The sequence below is a fragment of the Camelus ferus genome, chromosome 2, assembly GCF_009834535.1.
Source record: "Camelus ferus isolate YT-003-E chromosome 2, BCGSAC_Cfer_1.0, whole genome shotgun sequence".
NCBI classification, from domain to species: domain Eukaryota; kingdom Metazoa; phylum Chordata; class Mammalia; order Artiodactyla; family Camelidae; genus Camelus; species Camelus ferus.
Genome location: NC_045697.1, coordinates 17,464,191 through 17,478,783, shown reverse-complemented (window position 1 = coordinate 17,478,783; position 14,593 = coordinate 17,464,191).

Below are 14,593 nucleotides of genomic sequence, written 5' to 3'. Positions count from 1 at the left end.
TTGTTTGCCTCAGAGAGGAAGGGTGATGGGTCGAAACAGCCACTGAGTAGAAGGCAGCAGGCATTAGTCACACAGGGGAGAAGTTGCAGATAAATTTTAAGAGCCACTGAGTCTCAGGCCCATACAGTGTCCGGGGGCACTTTCGTTTTAGCAGATATATCTTGGGATCTTTGAAGGAATGGTTGCACTGCCAACTCGTCAATTAATCAACCCTCCCAAGGTCGCCAGGGACACTGTGGATTGGGCCCAGGCAACAGGGGCCTGGAGGAACTGACTTTAATTAAAGGATTTGTGCAGTAATGGAATCCTCAAATCCTTTGAGCAATGTTGCATGAACTGGGCCTTTCAATCCCTGTGTGCATTTTCCATGGCTGCAAAAAAGCGACAAATATCCTGACCAAGCACTTCGAAGGAGGGTGTTGTTAACCCATTTAGAAACCCGGCTGAAGGACACACGGTTGGGAAACACGCCCAAGGAAATGAAAAAGAAAAAAGAACACTGCATTCTGCAGCAGTGGTGAGGCAGTCCATTCTCCAAACTCTTGTGATAATGTCCTGCTACGGTCATTACTAGTTTAAAGAATTGCTTTGTGGATGTTATCAACTATCTTCATTTGAACCATTAGCTGTGATTTGGATGGGATTGTTGAAATCTGAGAGTAACAGTACTGTAGTTTGTAAGGCCTGAGAACTTGGGGTCCTCTGGATGGATTCTGCCCTTGGATGGTTTTAACATGCAGAATATTCTTGCAGTGTCTCTATTGGCTTCTGAAAAACTCAGTTGCCTTTTTTGACCAGCTGTGCACCTTCTGGGCCCACTTTGCACACAACCCCACCTGTCTGGCTCTTGAAGTTTTTTTTCTTCTCTTGTGTGACCTTGATCAGACATTCCTCTGAAGCTGTGCTCATCACTTTGCTGTCATTTGGCACATGTGAAATTCACACACATACACACCAGCTCTCACGGGTGTTCCAACTTGTGGGCTGCCACCCAGAAAATATGGGCTGGAAATAATGCCAACTCCTGGATGCTAACGGAACTCCCACTGCCAACTGATGGCTGCACGCCCCTTATCAAATCCCGCCACTAGGAAGCTCAGAACCTGTATTACAGGACTTCATCCCCCAAATCTCTTCAACGAACTGTAATTTAACTTTCGGGCATCAGCTATTTCATCAGGAATTGTTTAAGGTCATCTTTACATGTTTTGAGAAACCACTATCAAATTTTAATATATTGTTGGATGTCTCTTATCTAAGTAACCTGCAGGCTGGGTTACTTTCAGAGTTCAGAAGTGGGAAAAGAGTTTGCTTTCTGTCTTGATAACCAGACGTACAGTACCTATGTCTTAGTCAGACCAGACGGCCATAAGAAAATACCACCAACTGGGTGGCTCAAACAACAGCATTTTATGTCTCATGGTCCTGGAGGCTGGAAGTCTGAGATCAGGGTGCCAGCTTGGTCAGGTTCGGGTGAGCCCTCTCATCCTGGCGTGAGGGTGGTACCTTCTCACTGTGTCCTCACATGATGGAGAGAGACAAAGCTCTGTCGTATCTTTTCTTATGAAGACACTAATCCTGTCAGGTCACAGCCCTCCCCTTATGACCTCATTTAACCTTAATTACTCCTGTAAAGGTCTCACTCCAAATACACCATGTTGGGGGTTAAGGCTTCAACAGATGAATGGGGAGGGGGCACAATTAGTCCATAACAATGAAACAGAGCAGCACCCTATGGGGCCTTCCCAGAAAAGACACCCCGCCAGCCCCCTGCCATGTCCTCCACCTGCCTCTTGTCTGTAAAAAAAACTTTAGTCAAAAAATAAGTTTAATCAGAGAAATAGGAAAATACAGAAACAAAGCAAAATAGTTAAGCAAAGCAAAATAATAATAGTTTAGTCATTAAACAAAGTCAAGGACCTTTAGTTCCTCCTCAAGGGCTAGAAATAATATTCTAAGCCATATCCTTTGAGCTGTCTTGTAGATCCTGAAACCCCCACCAGATGGAAGAAGTTAACTGCATGATGACCAGACTGTGGCCATGACATCAGCTGCCACAATTCCCAGAACTGGCCTCAAGGAAATGGGAACAAACTGACCCTGGAACTGAAGATTAACTGTACTTAAAACAATCAAGATGATGCTGATTGCACCACCGCATGACTGACTCCAAGGTGAAGGTCGGAGCTGACTGTGCTGTTCTGCCTGCAGCCCCCTCCTCTGCCTATCTACCCCTGAAACTCCTCTTTGAAAGTTCTTGCCTGCTGATCAGCACTGTGGAGTTGGCCTTTGGACACAAGTCCAACTTCTCCCCTGGTTGCCAGCCTCTAGAATAAAGTCAACCTTACTTTCCACTGATTCTTGCCTCTACTGACTTTTGAGCAGTCAGCAGTTGGATCTGCAGTTAAATAATAGCAACACATGTACACAAGCCATCCACATCTTCCTCTCCCTTGGTGCTAGACACATCACAGCAAAGTTCTGGCCTTGAGTCCATTAGCCTTTTTAATCTAAATTTCCACTTCTAAGTTGTCCTGACCCTCCCGGCCCTTATTCCTCAGCTCTTGTTCCTTCATCCTTGTAATGATAAGGGGTTTTGTTCCATTAGTGTTTGTTTACTCCCTGTATGTAGATATGTTTTAATGACACATCTTCCACATACATTTTGTAAGATGATGGGATATAAGAATAATAAATATAAGGGAAAAAAATGTGTCATGACACCATGAGAATAGACACACTTCAGGCATGTTTGCCTGTTTGTCTTGGAGGCCTGGCTTAGCCTATTTCTGAAGGTCTTAGCTTGCATGGTCCATGAAACTAAAGCTGGGCTTGTCGAAAGGTTCAATAACAATGGTTGGTGATGCTGAAAAACAACAGGTGAACTCTGTGTTCTGTCCTTTTCTTCAGGAAAGTTACTCCCAACAAGAGTATTAGGACTTGGTAACTGGATTCTTCATCAGCCACTGACTTAATAAGTAGCCATCTTTTGTTTAGAATCATAGATATTTGACCAATAACTTGATTCTTCCCAGTTATTCATGTCTCACGCCCAATCTTTTATGAGCTTTTAATGATTCTACCACCTCATTATTTCTCAAATATGTTTTCTTCCTCTTTATCTCCTCTACCCACCTCCCCTTAGTTTTGGTCCTCACATACACTGTTAAAGTCTGTAGTAGACATCTGTCATACTTTGGGCCACCCAGAACCCCTTCTATATTTTGAAAATATCTTCACTTTCATAAGGCAGAAGCCGAAAACTGGTTTTCCCAGCATCCCTTACGACCAGGGCACAGACATTAACTTGACCTCTAAGCAAACATCCACACAATGGACCTTGACTCAGAAGCGGTGATGCAGTGAAGCCAGTGCCACATGGAATTCACCCTGGCAAAGGCGGTGGCAGAATCTTCTGGTCTCCAGAGGCAGTGGCCCTGGAAGTCATGTACAGCATCTGCCCAGTGACGTCCCCATGATGGTGGCGGAGGGTGTCACGACTGCAGCTGTTCCCAGACGTGGTCTGGGCCCAGTTGCTGGTTTCACAACAACTCTCTGGCTCTCCAAGAGATTCTAGGGCTTGCCTCCTACCCCCTAACAAGTCATGTTCTGCTAAAACTAGCTGGAGTGGTTTTACTGTTATTCACCATTAAGAACTCTATGTCAGATAAGATCTTAGTTTCAAACAACAGAATCTGACTCCGACTGATTAAGTAGAAAAGTCAGTGGATTATATGTGGAATCTAAAAAATACAACAAACTAGTGAATAAACAAAATAAGTAGCAGATTCACAGATATAGAGAACAAACAGTTACCAGGAGGGAGAAGAAGGGGGTTGGAGGGGAGGGCTATTATGGGATTATATGAAATCATATATGTGAAACTTTTGAAAATTATCAAGCAATATAGAATTTAAAGAATCTTTCATTCAATAAACATAAATAAATAAATAAACAAACAAATAAATAATTTTTTAAAAAACAAAAACAAAAAAGATACCAAGTGACCCCCACTTTCAGAAAGATGCAGTAGACATTCTTTCTCCTATTCCTCCTGCCAAGTACAACTAAAAACACTAGCCCTTATATGGACAAATATAAGAAGTCTCTGAAAAAAGGCTGACTGGTTAGGGAACTTGGGGTCCAAGGAATGACATTTGATGAGTTCCCTGGATTCCCTTTTTGCCTCTCATCTACCAAATTGGATACCAAAGAAATTAGAGATCCAGAAGCACCAATGAGTACAGAACAAAAGTCCTACAGACGACTGCTCTCTCCCAAAATGACCAGGACAGGGAAACCAAGCAAGACAGAAAACGTTTAGACAACAACCACCCTCCTCCAGCCAAACACCCCAGAAAACACTGCAGCCCCTCCCCTACCCTGTCAGATTTTATCCCCCGCAGATAGTGATGGAAGAAGCTACTCATAGTCTAGCCCACTCCCGGCAAGGTCTGGCTATGCTTCTGATCCGTGGGTTCTACCAAATTCCCCCTTTTAACAAATCTCTCTTTTAATTTAAGCAGTTTGAATAAGTATCCAAGCCTCACATCCAATCTCACTCAGGCTCAGACAAACAAAACTCAGGACGCCTGGTACGTGTATGTACTAAGTGTTCAAAAGATGGTGTTGGTCTCCAACCTGCCCCTGAGAGTATTCTCCAAACCTCCAACCCAGTCTTCCTTTCTCAAGTGCAATGTCACTTTCTCTGGGAAGTTGGAGAGGGCCTCTCTAACCTGATGCTCCAAATCATGCCTCCCCAAGGGGCCTCTGGTCACCCTTCCTGGTCCTAATTGCGTGTGTAGTTGTTCATTCATCTGTGACTGTCCTCGGCACCAGCCGAGGCTCCCTGGGAGGAGGCAGCACGTTAGTGCACGCACCCAGCAAGACACAAAGCACAAGACGCATAGTAGGTGCACAATTAATAGCACTTGCGTGAACCAGACTCTGAAACAGGCAGGAGCTCCGCGTTCCTCCGCGTACTTCTCAGGCTTCTCGCGATGACAGAGGAGGTGATGCAGGCCAAGTATGCAAATATGAGACGTCAGCCTCCTGACAGTCAGGTGTCTTCTCCTTCCCCTCCCTGCTCCCTGACAAGCCTGCTCTCATCTTGGGCAAACTCTCAAAAAAGGAGGCGCCAACCCTGATCTCCCTTCCTCACTTAGTCCGTCTTCCGGTGGAGAGGAGAGGTGCGGAAAGGTGAGGAAGCGGAAAAAGAAGGACTGGGCCAGAGGGCTGCTCCTGCGACCGCGCTGGGATGCTAGAGAGTGAACTCTCGATGACCTGCAGCCATGAACTTCATACCGATGGCGATAAAACCCCCTGCATCTTCCAGAATTCAACATAGCAGTGCTTTTTGTCAACCTTCATCATTTTAAATTGGTCACATAAGGAGTGCGTTGCGGTGACTGTTGTTTTTAAGTGGGTGGAAGACGCTTTTGCACTGAGACCTCTTTTTGGCCTGTTGCTACCCAGAACAAATGTTGCGATCAAATCACCATCCTCTGGAAACAGCAGCCTAAATGGGAAATGCTGACAACTTCTAACCTGAGCTGTGCACATGGCATTGATAGAATACCTAAAATAAATGAATCCAGAAAAAAAAAATGAAGAAAGAAAGAAAAGAAAAGCCTGAAGTATGGGTTTCCTTAACACAGCAGAACCAGCGGCTCTGTGCCTTTTGTGAACAGGAGAGAAGATGCGCACGGCACGGGGTGGGAAGTCTTGCTGACCTCTGCACAGGACTGTGTTCTGCCGGCCTTGTTCTAAGTAGCAGACTTGGCCCTGGATTGAGGTCTGGTCATCAGAGAGATGCTGGGAGCTCCCCCACCCCGGGCTCTCCCTAACCATGGCCACGGGCCTGGGCCTCCCGGGTCACAAGGAGTGCATGTGATCTTCTGTGCATTTGTAGAGCTTTGTTGTCTTATTCTAAGTTCTTTTTGAAAGAAGCGTGACAGTTATTTAACAAACACTCTGTTTTACAGGTAAGGAAACCTACAACAAGTGCACAGCTTGTCCAGGTCTGATTTCCAATTCAGTGTTCATTTCACCAAAATCATGTTTGGAAGTTAGATAGCAATGATTATAGTAGTAATGATGAGCACTGGTCACGTGACAGGTACTGCGAAAAATATTTCAATGCACATTATCCCATTCCTACGAGGTAGGCTCTGTCATGATCTATGTTTGATGAGTGAAGAGACTACAGCCCAGAGAGGTTAAGTAACTTCTCCAAGGTCACACCGCTAGCAAGTGGCAGAACTCAGAGCCAGAATTCTCATCCCCTATATATGAGGCCTTACCAAGTTCAGCATTAAGGGAAAGAGTAACACTATTAAATTTATGTATTTTATTTTATTTATTTATTTCCTTATTCTAAAAGTGATTTAGTTACATGATTTAGAAATTAAGGGAGGCTGATTCAAAGGACTAGCACAATAAAATTAGGAATTTTCCCCAATAGGCGTAACTGACAGACATTTACATAGCACTGTGCAGCCCTGCAAGTACACTAGAATTACCTCCATGTACAAGCACGGGAAAATTAAAACTTCTAAGGAAACACACCAAGATATCAGTGATTGTGTAGGAGTGGTGTGATTATGTGAGGTTTTTGGGGTTTTATTTTTTAATGTTTCCTATTTCTAAGCTTTCTGGCATTTTTTTCTTTTTGAAAAAAATTTAAGGAAATGTAAAAAGCCTCCCCAAAATGTAGCTTGACTTATTGCTTTGAGTCTCTGGCATTTTGGGAACCACAGAGGAAAAAACAGTACTATGAAAAGCAAGAAAGGTGGGAGCAGCCCATGTTTTTCATTTTTATTACATCAAAACTTCAAAAAATTTGTCTTGATTATATCAGTAAAACTTGTCGCCACAGCCTCCCCAAAGAGAGAGAAAGAGAGAGAAGGGGAGGGGAGGTGGGGGGAGGGACCGGGAAAGGAGGGGAGGGGCGAGAAAGAAGGAAAAAAAGAGAAATTGTTGCACAGCAGAACCATTAAATTTCATTGCTTTGTTTGGGAACTACTTAGCAAGTCCACAAACAGTAATCTTGCTGGGTAATTAAAACAGAGTAAATGTCACTATTCCACTCTTTGACATTTGGTTTGGGTCCTGACAGGGCGCGATGAATTATAGAGAAGGAATCTCCCTGTTATGGACACATGTGTTAATAATCCTGGCACAAGCCTTTAATATTCCGCTAGATATTTGAAAAAATCCGTAGCCCTAGATCTCTGCCGTTCCTCCGGCGCTTCATCACACGCTGCCTCGAGGCACCTCTTCTGGTGCTGTTTTGTACTGCTCTGTGGTTGTCTGGAGTCATTTAAACTTCTGTGCACAGGAGTCTGGATTTGCCACGGCATCTTTCCTGAGGGCAGCGACTGGGTTCTATTTCTTAGTAACACAATGTCATATACACCCGAGAAGGTCAGCTACATTTGAATAGTAATAATAATAATAATAGCTACCTTTTATTGATCACTTAGTATACATTAGGCACTGTGCTTGGTGCTCACCCAACGCTTGTTCATTTAATGAGAAATGGTGTGTTAGAGCAGGCAGCCAACCAGACTGAATCCCAGATCGGCAACTTCCTCGCTCTGTAACCTTTGACTCATTTCTCAGCCTCCCTGTTTCTTAGCTTCATCCTCAGTTAAATGAGGAAACCATGGTACCTTACTTCCTAAGGCTAAAATCAAATGAGTTGGTAAAGGTGGAGTGCTTACACACGGGAGGCACTCCAGAAATACTAGCCTGTTCTGCTCGTTTTATGACTATTACTGTTCATTCTTACCATGAGAGAACTCCTACATCTCCCCACCCCGATTTCTCGCCTAGGTTTCCCCATCTCAATAGATGACACCACCCCCCTCCTAACTGCCCACGTCAGAACCCAAGGCACCATCCGTGAGTTCTCTCTTCTCCTCCGAATCCCCAATCATTTAACAAGTCCTGTCAGCTCTACCTCCACAATATCCTGAATCCTCCCCGCTGGATTCCATCCAGGGAAGCAGCATTCTGCGGGGGCCCTGCCTGAGCGAGGAGCCTGCCCCCACCACTGATTAGATACGTGATAATGGGCAAAGTATTTTGGGATAATAAGAGAACCTGTATCATAGGGTTGTTGTGAGGACAAAATCAGATCATCCACAGGAAGCACCTGAAACGGCCTGAACACGGAAGCCACTCCGGCAATGTTACCCATTGCTGTTACTGTGTCCACCAATTCCAGGCCGGTCCAGGCTGCCATCAGCTCTCACTTGAACTGAGGCTCCAGCCTCTTAATTAGCCACCCTGCTTCAGTTCTTACCTTTCAATCCTGTCACCACACAGCAGCCAAAGGGACATTGTTACTATGTACATAAAACCGTATCTCTCCACTTCTTTCAATGGTTTCTCATTTTGCTTGGATAAAAACCCAAACCCTTACTTAGCTCTGGCCTACCAGTCTGTATATGAGTTGAACCTGTCTATTCTGACCTCGGCTTTGGACTGTTATCCTCTTCTTACTATAATCCAGAGGCACCAGCCACTTTTTAGTTCCTTGAATGTACTGAGCTTCAGCCTGCCCCAGGGCCTTTGCACTTGCTGCCACCACTGCCCCCAGAACATTCATTCTGGCCCTTTCTTGTATGTGCAAGTCTCCATAGCTCACATGTTCTCTCTTCTGCCAGGACTTCATTATCCTGCCTAGGGTTGCCTCTCCCTCCTCACCCCCCATCATATCATCCTGTTTTCAGGTTTTTGTAGCCATATCTGACAATGTCTTATTTGTTTATTTGTTCACTGGCTTATCTTCTGCCTGCCCAACCAGCATATAACTTGTTCTAGTTACTAGGGTGGCATAACAAATCACCCCTATTAAGGTAAGGAGGTAGATAAGGCACAATGGGGGTGGCTGATCTTGCCGGGCCTCAGCCAGAGGACTTGAAGGCTGGAGGCTGGAACCACTGGGGCTTTTGGGTATCTCTTTGTCTCTGTGTGGTCCCTCCACATGATCCCGCCAGCATAGCAGCAGTGATGTCACTGGACTTCCCACATGTCAGTGCAGGGATCCCAAAGCACATGTCCTGAGGGAGGGGCAAGAGAATGCCACCTCACCTTCTATGACATAGTCTTAAAGCCATGCAGCATCACTTCCACCACAATCACAAGCCTGTCCCGATTCAAAGGAAAAGTGTCAGTGTCATCATATTAGAAGAAAATGTGAGATATATATATATGTGTGTGTGCGTGTGTGTGTATATGATGGAATCTTATTCAGCCTTAAAAAGAAAGAAATGATGCCATGTGCAACAACATGGATAGACCTGGAGGCCATCATGCTCAGTGAAATAAGCCAGACACAGAAAGACAAATATTGTATAATCTCACTTATATGTGGAATCAAAATAGTCAAAAACTCGTAGAAGCAGAGAGCAGCGTGGTGGTTGCCCAGGACTGAGGGGAAGAGGAAACGGGGTGATGGTTAAAGAGTACAGAGCTTCAGTTCTGCAACAGAAATAAGTTCTGGATGTCTGCTATATGGCATATACACGTGTATGCCTGTAGCTAACAAATACTGCGCTATATACTTAAAGTTTGCTAGGATCTTAAGTATTCATACCACAAAAAGAAAAATAATAAAGGGGGTGGGAGGAAACTCTGGGGAGTGATGGGTAACCTATGGCCTGACGGCAGTGTTGGTTTCACAGGTGTACGCTTATCCTCAGACACATGGAGTTGCACCTATTAAATGTGTGCAGCTTTTTATATGTCAATCATACTTCAATAAAGCAGTTTTTTTTTAATAGGCATTTATTCATGATTTGGTTTGTTTTCATTGTTTGCAAGGATGTTTGATGCAAAATAAAAATAAAGTTACGTTAGAAAAAAGAAGAGAATGTGAGATGGAATATATTAGCACGGTCATCTTTGAAAGCGCAGTCTGCCTGAGAGCCCCGTGAGAGCAGCGGCCCTGCCTCGCTCGCCCTGTACCCACAGCTCCAGAGCAGTGCCTGGCACATGGTAGGCACTCAATAAATACTTGCTGAATCAAGGAATAGAATGCCCTATGATGCAAATGTATCATTTTCATTTTATAGATGAAAAAATTGAGACCCAGTGAATGGTTCAGGTAGAAACCCGGGTCTGCCTGACTCCAGCGTCTGTTCCTTAACAGCTTAATTATATGCTTCATTCCCTCCCCAATGTTAAATACTGAATAAATTAATACAAGAATAAAGGGTTGAATTTTATTTCTTCCCTAGTGAAATTATCCTAATATCTCTGGTTAACATTCACATGCTATCAAGTCTTCCAATTCATCTTCCTAGATTTTTCTCTCCTAAACTTTTTAGTGCTGATTAACACTGATATGTACCAAGCATCCTTTTTCAATAGGATCACATAAGATCTGGTCTTAGGATACCTAAGACTTCTGCTTCCAGGTAACAGGCTCTGGAAATGGGTAAAATATTACTCAAAGGACTCCAGTCAAGGACTGACCAAGCAGCCTTCAAAACTACAAGTATCTAACGACTCCTTTTACTGTCACTCTCAGAAGGCTAGTTTCTGGTCTTAGCTGGTGCTGGGTGGCAAGTCTGGGTCATGGTTCAGAGGAAGAGCGCCACCTGCTGATGACCTGCTCCGCCACCCACATCACCACAGCTGGGATTAGACTTCCCTGTTCATGGTCAAAAGGATGTGCCGAGATCTTCTGAGCAGAACAGTGAATCTTGGTTTGATCTCCAACTTGGTTTGAGGTAACACTGAGATGCACAAAGCTCATGGCTGAATATAGGGCAGGCCAGTGTGGTTCTGGCAGGCAGGATGGTAACTCAAGTAGGACAAGATTCTTCTCAAAATACATCTTGCATTTTTCTGGCAAGCCTCTCTGCTGAATGTTCCTTTATTAAGGAGAATAATGCTCTAGCATATTTAATGCCATCCTAGCAAGGCATTACCAAGCTTATTATTTCCAGTGGTGCCTTCACTTCTATTTTCATGGGTTCCTGAGAAACTCCAATTTATAACATAAGGCAAGAAATGTCAACCTCAAATAGTTCTTGTTTCAACTAGGAGGCCTGTAGCTACAACAGGAAGCCTCGGCAACTTGACTAAGTAAATCGTTCATACAGTACGATTCTATTTATATGAAGTTCTAGAATAGGTGAAACTAACATATAGTGACTGATAGAAATTGGAGCAGTTGTTATCTGGGGCAAGGGGTGGGGAGGGGTTAATTGCAAAATGACACAAAGAAGGTCTGTGGTGAAGAAAATTTCTGTATCTTGGTGGGATTTGAGTTACTCAAATGACCATGTTAGTCAAAACCCATTGGATGGTACAATTAAGATGTGTGCATTTCACTTATATAATTATTTCCTAGAAAAGAAAAAATGTAAGTAAATAATTAATTTTCGTTAATAACTTGCATGCTGAAGTATTTCGGAATGGAGTTTACTGGTGTCTGCAACTTACTTTGAAATCCAGTAAGAAATAAGATAGAATGACGGATGCATAGAGAGATAGATGGATTCATATACAATTAAACACACAGAGCAAAATGTTAATCACCGTAGGATTGAGGTGTGTGGGTGTTCACCATACACTTCCTTCCACTTGTCTCAGTGTTTGAATTTTTCCATAAAAGGCAAACAGTAAAATAAAAAGGGAAAGAGCAAAGCTTAATGGAAATAGCACATGCACCCAGTTTTGGAGTGAGATGACTTAAGACAATCTCCAGTTTGGGCTGCTTTGGGCTGGAATTGTCTCCACTCAGTTATCTTAGTAAGAAGGACACATTGGGGAGATCAGGTGTCATTAATTAACTTTTTTGACTGAGAAAGGCTTTAAATTTTGAAATTAAATTTTGAAATTTTAAATTTGGGGGTTCCCCTGAGCTTCCTGGTACATCCCTGTAGTAGTGGTGGGCTCCCAAATTAAGCTAATGAGGCCAAGGAGGAGGATACCGCTTTAACCAATTACTTGCACCTTTCTGTAACCTCTTGCCTAGGAGGAATGTTTTAAAGAATAGCTGGGAGCCTGCCCTTCCCCAAGTCTATCAACTTCCTAGCTTTGTACTGATTTTTTCAATGAGAATCCCTGCTCCTTAGCGTCCTGTCTCTGGAAAGAAGCTGCACAAAAAATTCTTATTTAAGAGAGCCAACAAAGCTTTCTAAGCCATCAAATGAGTTAAGCGAAGATGAACCAGAAGTGTATGAATTAAGTTTCCCCTTAAGTCCTATAGAAATCCAATAAATAAATTAAATGCATGTGGATTTAAAAATTAAAGGCCGAAAAGGCTTGAGGCAAAGTGCATTTGACATTTGAAATAATAGAAGCTTGAGAGGAGGCACAGAACAAGATGTGCACTTACCTGCTGTAATAGGGGCCCTTGGTCACTGCTCTGCCTGACTCGGTGTTTATGGAGCATAATGGCATCGCAGGGAAGTTCAATAAAACTCTCCAGGCGCCAGGTGTGACTGAGTGCCATCATTTAGAAGACAATGTCAGCAGGCTCCAGCTCAGCCCTCCACCCAGGAGGGCCATGATTGCTGCAGTGCTGAGTTCCTGCAGAGTTACCTTTCCCCTTTGGAAGGGTTTGCCTACAGCTCCAAAGCACACCTGTGAAAGGGTCTGGGAACATGTTGCAAGAACCTGAAAGGTGTTCTTATTTTGACCCAGTAATTCCACCTTGAGGCATTTGGCCTAAACCAGGAATTCTGAGATGTGGCCAAAGTGATGCGTACAAGGATACTCATCACTATATTATTCAACACAGTAAACACCTTAAAGCAATCCTATGTCCAACAATAGGGGATTGGTGCAAAAATTGTGGTAGATACTGTTTAACACAGTAGCTAGGACGATAGGTGTGAGTATGAGACCTGGCTTAGCTACTAGCTTCGGCACCTGGTCAGTTCCATTTGTAAACTGGTTGAGCCTCATCTATAAAATGGGGACGATAACATTACCTCGTGGGCTTTTCGAAGGATGAAATGAGACAATATTGAGACAGGAGGGAAGGGGGCAGGGCACAGCCACTCAAGGAATGACAGCAATTTAACACCAAAATGGTGGAAGATTTACCAAAGGGTGGAAGATTCAACTCCTGGTTGGCCTTGAGGATTAAGAGGTTTGACTTCTAGTAGACCTTGAGCTTCATTATATGCTCCATGTAACAGCATGATCAGTAACATGCCCGCAGGCGCCATGACAGCCCCAAGAATAACCGCAAAAGGCCAAAGAATGGGCGGTGGCCCAGTCCCTGGGAATCTCAGCCCCTATCCCAGGGCAGCTGGAATGGTCCCATAAAAACCGACAACACCACGCCTAGCACCCTTTTTCGCTCCCTCCTCTTTGGAGATGGCCCGCACTCTTGTCTATGGAGTGTGTACCTACTTTTACTTTAAGCTGAGCACCCTATTCACACACCTCTTTCCTTGTCTTTCTCTTGCCTTACACTCTATGCAGTACGTATCTCTCTAAATAAATCTACCTTTACTCAACTGTGGCTCTCACTTGAATTCTTTCCTGCTCGAAGCCAAGGACCCACACCTGGTGGGGCACATCCCAGGGGCTCAATCAAGACGTGGGACATGGCCCTCCTCACACCCCACATCCATTTTCCTGCATCAGTATGACTAAAGCCCTTATGTACTGCTTAACTATCAACATCATAATTCTTATTTCATATATGTATCATAGTATAGTATGTGTGCACATGTATAGTACTGTTATATGACTATTACAAATTGTATTGTCTAAAAATATTTAATGTGTGGAAAATCTTATAATATATCTTATTAAGTAAAAGAAATAGTACAGAACTGAACATAAAATATAACTCAATTTTATTAAAATAGACATTAATGGACATAGAAAAAAGACTGGAGGAAACCATCAGAATGTTATTAACGACTCTCATGTCTGATAGGGAGAATATGAATGATTTAGATTCTGTTCTTTATGCTTTTCTCTATTTTCAAAATTATCAACCTGGGTCACATATTACTGTGTGTGAGTTCCTTTTAAATAACATCCTGTTCGTTTACTTTAATAGATTTGAATTTAAAGAAAAGAGCAAAAAGAGACCCATCATCTTATCACCCAGAAAACTCTGTTGAAAAAGAAAGCAACCTAGAAGCAAGGTTAGAAAATTGAGGGCAAAGAGAACAAAATTAATAGTAGAACTTCCCACTTTCTTTCACCCTCTGTCCATCCCCCGCAAAGCTAAATACAGTTAATTTCCTTCAAGGGATGAAAAAAAGAAACCGGTATCTATCAGTACAAACAGATCCACCTCATTCTTTTAATTGGTAACAAATTTTATTTATAGTCTATTCTCAGAAACCTGTTGCTTTTCAAGCCCTTTAACCATCACCGCAATCTGTGCCATCACCTCCTCTCCCATTCCAGCCCAGTCACTGTTAGCGGTTTGATTGGTGGGTCTTTTCACATGGATTCCTGTACATTTACTTACATAATGGCATCCTCATACACAACATACAGCAAGATTGCGGGGCTTTTCTTTTTGATGTAAGTGGTATTGCACTGTACACACAAGTTTAACCATGGCACAGTCTTCTGTAGTATGAATATATTATAGTAT